General features: G+C 51.9%; 1 pseudogene; it reads right to left on the reverse strand.

Annotated features, from left to right (window-relative positions):
- Positions 1-2,124: 2,124 nt before the first annotated feature.
- The window catches only part of LOC119305635, a 5,251-nt pseudogene continuing 630 nt past the window's right edge, over positions 2,125-6,745 (reverse strand).

Genomic DNA, 6,745 nt, shown 5'->3' on the forward strand with positions numbered 1-6,745 from the left:
CTTTAAAAAGAAACCGAGGAAGTACAAAATAGACTTTTTAATACAGTAGAAGAATAGAAATCCCGTATCTCTCTCTCGGGCGCGTGTGCATGTGTGTGCTACTGTAGCTGTAGGTTTGATTAGATTATTAGATTTGGAGATGGATCGCTGATGTACGATACGATTCATCAGAGGGCCGCCGGGGAGGAGATGGTGCCACGGAGGAGCCATTAGTTCATGCCGCCGTCCGGACGCGGGAAAGACGTACGGGCACACCGACAATTCCTTAGCCAGGCTCGATCTGCAGGTTGGTTTACATCCATCGCGATTCTCGCCGCCGATGGAGCACATGCATCATATGCATGCATGGACGTGCACGGCGGGGTATGTACGGTCCCCCGACCGGAGGGAGAGGTTGGGAGTTCTTGCGCACGGTGGCTTTTGGGGTACGTGCTCCGTTCACCGAACTCGGAGGTCGAGTCGAACGAACGACGGAGGAGCACCGGAGGCGTCCGACGGTGGCAACCAAATCGCCATGGCCGGAACTGGGGAACCTCCGCAGCGGGTGGATTTGTGAGTCGAGAACTCTGAGAGTTTGACCCCGTCGAGGAGTGAGTAGACCGTGGCCGTGGTCGATTACCGGGCAGCTTCATGTCATGTCGGCGCGCGGAATGGGAGAAAAGGTTGCTGCTTTGCTCGGAATTCGAACCGGCCGGAGTCGACGGCGGACGTGGTGGTCCGGGAGGGTGCGGAACGGCGGGGAGGGAGGTCCGGCTGAAGGTGGAGCCGCCGATGGCATGTAGATTCCTTCCGAATGAGGAGGAGGAGGAGGAGATGGGGCCACGGCCACGGCGGAGCCATGCCGGAGGCAGGGAAGACCACCAACGATTCCTTGGCTGTTGGTTGAGTGAAATTAATAATCAGGGTGGCGACGATCCATATGGCGCCGTTTTGGTCGCCGATCACATCACAGTAGCGTGCACTAGGTGCGCGCGGCTGGCACCATCGCCGGCGTAGACGTGTGCAGTTGGGAGAACGATTGTCGCCGCCGTACGTCTTGGGCGCTGATGGAGCACATGCACATGCATGCATGGATGTGCACGGCCACGGCGTGGTATGTACGGCCCCCGGAGGGAGAGGTTGGGATGGGAGCTCTGGCGGTGGCTTTTGGGGTACGGGCTCCGTCGACCGAAATCACCATGGCCGGAACCGGGGAGGGTAGCTACTAGCTAGGCTCCCTCCGCGGTAGGTGGATTTCTGAAAGGTCGGGCAAAGGCGACGGTCGAGCTTCACGTGGGAGACGGCGACGCGCAGAATGGGAGAAAGGTTGCTGCCTGGCTCGGGCTCGGAATTCGAGTCTGAATCGACGGCGGCCGTGTTGGTCGGTCGATTGGGTGGTGGTCCGGGACCGTGAGGCTTGAGGACTCGCGCGCGGATGGCAGCGTGAGGCTACGGCAGGCGATTGAGGTCTCCTCGCCGTCGCCGGCGCCGGCGTGGGAAGTAGGAGAGGTTGGTGTCGTGGGAAAAATTAAAGAAAGAGGAGATGTGGAGTTTGCGCTCGCTCGCAACGGAGAAGAGAATTAAAGGGTGTTTGTTTCCGGGGACTTATTGGCATAGGGACTTAAAAAAGTCCCTATAAGTCCCATCTAAACCAAATAGGAGGGACTTATAGGGACTTAAAGTGGGCAGTTGGGACTTATGAAATAAGACTCTCAAGGAGGGACTTATATGGACTTATAGTTATAATATGGTCTTATAGGGACTTATAAGTCTCAGGAACCAAAAAGATAGGGACTTTTTAGGGACTTGGGACTAAAAAAATTCCTAGGACCAAACAGGGCCTTAGAAGAGAAGAAGAAGAAGAAAAGGGAATGCAAGGGAAGGAAGCGTGCCATCCATCGACTCGCTGGTTTCAGTGCACGCGAGCGCGTCTCCACAAGATCGTTTCCATCCATCCATCCAACCGCTCTCTCTGTCCTGTCCTGCTCGAAAACCAGCCATACTCATAATACTACCAAGTTACCAAGCAACTGAATAGGGTACGAGAAGTGGCTTATAGGGAATACTTTATTGGCATCACCGATGCAGTTGCAGACGGAGCCGGACTGACCCCGATAAAAGATCCTGATCGATCAGTCAAACTCCTCAAGCTTCAGCATTGACAGAGCCGAGCTCTTTGACCCTGCTCCGCAGGTTCTCCCAGGACACCCCGCCGGGCGCCGCGGCCTCCTCCGCGTTGACCTTCCACCCAGCCGTGCTGCCCCGCATGTCCTCCGCCTTCATCGCATGCCTGACGTGGCTAGCCACCTGCTCCCTCCTCACCTCGTCGTCAAGCCGGACGCCCACACCCCACACCTCGCAGGCGTACTTGCAGTTGGTGTACGGGTCGACGAACCCCGGCCAGCACACCATCGGCACTCCGGCAGCCACGCTCTCGCAGGTCGAGTTCCACCCGTTATGCGTCAGGAAGCACCCCACGGCCGGGTGCCCTAGCACCTGATCCTGCGGGCACCACGTGGTCAGGAAGCACCGCCCTGCAGTCGCCGCGACGAACTCCGCCGGCAGTGAGCTCAAGCCAGCGCCGGGGACGAGGTTGTCCCAGATGGACCAGAGAAACGGTTGGCCGCTGGCGGCGAGGCCCCACGCGAACTCGGCGAGCTGGTCGGTGGAGAGGACCGTAAGGCTGCCAAAGTTGGCGTACATGATGGAGCCCGGTTGTTGCGTGTCCAACCACGCGAGGCACTCGCTGTCCTGCTTCCACAGGCCCAGGCCGCTGGCAGAGCCGGAGGCGTCGTCGTCCCTTGGCCTTAGGTGGTGGTTGAGGAGGGGGCCTAGGGGACCAACAGTGTAGATGTGCGGGTATTCGGCGCGGAGAGCGGCGAGGACGTCGGCTTCTAGGTCGTCGAAGGTGTTGAGGATGAGCGCGCCGGCCTTGGTGCAGCCGTTGGCCTCCACGATGTTGAAACGGAGGCCAAAATCGTCCGGGTCGGTCGTGCAGACGAAGCTGGAGGTGTCTCCGAGGCTGATCCGCGGCATGCCCGGGATCCAGTCGATGACCGTTCTACTCAGGTGTTCGTTCGTCAAGCAGCTCTCGTCTCCAAACATACGTATGTAATAACAGTACAAACAATGAAACAAATACTAGTAAGTTTACTGTAAGTTGCTCAAAAAACAAAGGTTTGCCAAGTTGCTCGAAAATTTATAATAAGTCAATGTTTTATTATTTTTTGAATAAATTAAGGCAATGTTTCGAGGCAAAGAGTTGTAAAAATCACATTGAGTTTTGAGAAACGGATTTTTTTTATTGTTTCTCAATTGGAGCATGCAAAAACTCCAAACCAAACTAGATCAACGCACCCTACACTCTTAGCACCTAGGAGATCGACAAGTGGACAGAAGGAGCTAGCCTGACTCGGGGAAGACATCACAAATAAGCGCCAAAGATGGAGTGCATTGCATCCCGGATGCCCATGCTCACAACACCAACCAACGCATGACAACACGGCGCCCCAAGCCTCACCGCCGAGGCAAAAGAGGCAACCCACACCAGCTACTCCTTCGGAAGACACCCTGAGCACCCAAGCAGCATCTCCAAGGAGAGGACGACGCCATGGCGCCAACGCTGCATGTACCGGCAAACCGAGCCTAAGGTTTCCCCCGGTGCCTGATCAGGGGATGGACATGGCCATGACAATGCCTCCAGGGAGGAGACGAAGCCCACAAGGCGTCATTGTTGCCCGCGGCCACAACAACCCACAGGTTTCTCTTCGGCCATGTTCATCAAGTTTCGATACTATGCCTTTATAATCTCTCGAAACCTCCAAAAAGATTTATTGAGCAATTTTTTCACCGTCACCAACCCATGTTCCACAACAATCTAATCTAGAGCTATTTTTGATACCTTGTCAGACTAGGAATTCACCGTTGGAGCTATCTTCATCAACACCATTGGAGTTTTATATATATATATATATATATATATATATATATATATATATATATATATATATATATATATAAAGAGAGAGAGAGAGAGACGAGTTGGACCTCATCGTCGTGAGTCCCGATGTAAAATATCCCTCATCGCGGGACTATTGAGAATTCATCTCAAAGGGGCGGAAGTCCCGACTTACAAGGCCACACTTACCACTCAATCTGCTCAACAACAGTACAATGTATGACTAAGTGCATAATCAGGATCTCCCGTGGAGATTTTAGATAAAAGGCATGCGCGCGACTTTATAGATAAAGACACCAGACAGAGTTCGAACACTAACAACCAACGAAACAGACAGATGAAATGTTGCCCCAAACGCGGGCTCACCCGAAGTTTAAAGGAGAGATACATGGCTCCCAGGCCAGCACACGCACACGTACGGCACGCAGGCCGGAGGAACTAAGAATGACATAGCCAGCAACTAGTCAACGCCAAAGCAACTAAGCAACATGCTCCTGGCTAGGGAAGATGCCAAGGCCCGCACTTTAGATATCAGGAGATCAAGAGCATCCCAGTCCTCCGTCTTAGTCAATGATCTCCACTGCTACAGGAACATACATGATTTAAATAAGCAATCAGCAGGCTTAGCAGGAAAAACATGGTCGATGGTAAATTTTATTCCTAGTCGTCCATAAAGACCAGCACATAGCTCCAAGGCCAACCCAGAAGACCCTTTTAGAAACGTCAGTCAAAGAATTAGCAAGGGCCCGAATCTTAGAGAAGGATGAGGGGTCCCATGAGACCTGGAGCCAGGATCTAACACATCTCCAGACCAACTTGGCCAAAACACAGTGGAAAAAAATGTGATTCGTGTCCTCCAAAGCACCGTAGTGGGCGCAGAAATCCGATCCCGGGCCATTCCTCTTATGGACCTGGTCCGCCGCGGGCAAACGCCCTCGAAAAGCTTGCCACATGAAGATCTTCACCTTTGGGGGAATACGAGCCCGCCAAACCAAATTAAATCTGTTGGTGGGAGATCCTCCAACAAGCTTTGAATATAAATACTTAACCGAAAAATGAACTGGAGAGGTATGGGGCTAGACCACCGAGTCCACGTTCTCCAAGAGCGTAGGAAAGAAAACAGTAAGTCTTTGCCAATCTTCAAAAACTACATGAGATAGGGAATGACGAAAAGACCAAGTCCCAATTATTAGCCGAGAGCTCGGCGATTGAGATGTTTGGGTTGGGACAATAGGAAAAGAGTGTGGGAAAACTCACAGACAGAGGTGAGTCTCCACACCACCAATCAAGCCAGAAGCAAACAGAGAAGCCGTCCCCGACAACAAACTTAACATGGGCCAAAAACAAAGGCCTAACTTTGACCAAATCCTTCCAGAATTGTGAGCCTCCATGCGCAGAAGCAAACAACGGGATAGAAAGAGGGAAGTACGTAGCTTGAAGGATAGAGAACCATAAGGATCCAACTCCTGTTGTCATAATTTTTCACCACCATGTAATCAGTAGGCATTTATTCATGATGGTAGTGTTAATAATGCCCAACCCCCAAAGATTTTTTGGTCTACACACAAGTTTCCACCTGACAAATCTGTATTTGCGCCTATTGTCTGCCACATTCTAGTAGAAAACACCTCTATGCTTATGAAAGCATGTGTGCGTGCCAACCGAGAGCAGATAGAAGCACATGAAAAACATTGGTAAGGAGGATAAGCAAGCGTTGATCAGCGCCACTTTCCCAGCATTAGTATTGTATCTATCTCGCCAAAGGAGGACCCTATTGCCCACTTTAGCCACGGCAGGAGCAAATTCTTTCTCATAAAGCATATCAGGGGAGATAGGGAGGCCCAGATATTTAAACAGGAAAGGTCCCAGCTTACAATTGAGGAGGTGGGCCACCCTTAAGGCCTCGATATTATCCACACCAGTAACTGTGACCTCACTTTTAGAGAAGTTAATTTTGAGACCCGACAGTGCCTTGAAGCACAAAAGAATAAACTTGAGGTGAGCGATGCAGGATTCATTTAGGTCTACCATAATGATAGTGTCATCCGCATATTGGAGATGAGTGACCCCTTCAGCATCGATCTTTTTTGATATAAATTGGTTCGAGGTGTTACCTTTGAGTGGCACGTAGCCTCTTTCCGTTAGCTCCCGGAGCCGCATGTGGGCCATCAGCGATGCAGCGCTACAAGTCCAGAGCACCATGCTCGGCACGCCCAGCTCCCGCGCCACGTCCAGCGCGAAGCTCATCAACACCGTCGGCAGCATGCAGGTCACCGGTGGCACGCCTGGGGTGCCGTTGAGCTGCAGGAGGAGCTCCTTCAGCGGCTCCGCGGACCGCTGGCTCGTGGCGGCAGACAGCCTGAGGTCATAGTCCTCGACGTCCCGGTCAAGGTTTTGGATCCCAAGTGGACATTTTTTTCTCGAGGGGCACCGGAATTTGCGGTTACCATGGTAACCGCGAAACACCGGAAAAAATTCAAACGAAATTTGAAATTAAATTTTGAATTCAAATATTTTTGAAATCGACATAGATAGAGGTTTAACTCCCAAAGTTATCACTTATCTGCTCCTGGCGTAGTGGCTATTCAAGCCGAACTCCCCCTTGCTAAAAGGTCACGAGTTCGACACCTGTCCAGTCCAACAAATTTCTAGCTTTTTTTAACTTTTGCATATCAAAAAGAAATTAAAAAGCGTGTGTCAAGATTCGAACCCACAACGTGCTGTTGAGGAAAGGCTGGCGTTGCACTAGGCCACGACCACTTTGGTTAGAATAGAAGAGATGGCCTTTATTTAACTACACTCTGAGCG

Source organism: Triticum dicoccoides, chromosome 5B (assembly GCF_002162155.2).
Source record: "Triticum dicoccoides isolate Atlit2015 ecotype Zavitan chromosome 5B, WEW_v2.0, whole genome shotgun sequence".
NCBI classification, from domain to species: domain Eukaryota; kingdom Viridiplantae; phylum Streptophyta; class Magnoliopsida; order Poales; family Poaceae; genus Triticum; species Triticum dicoccoides.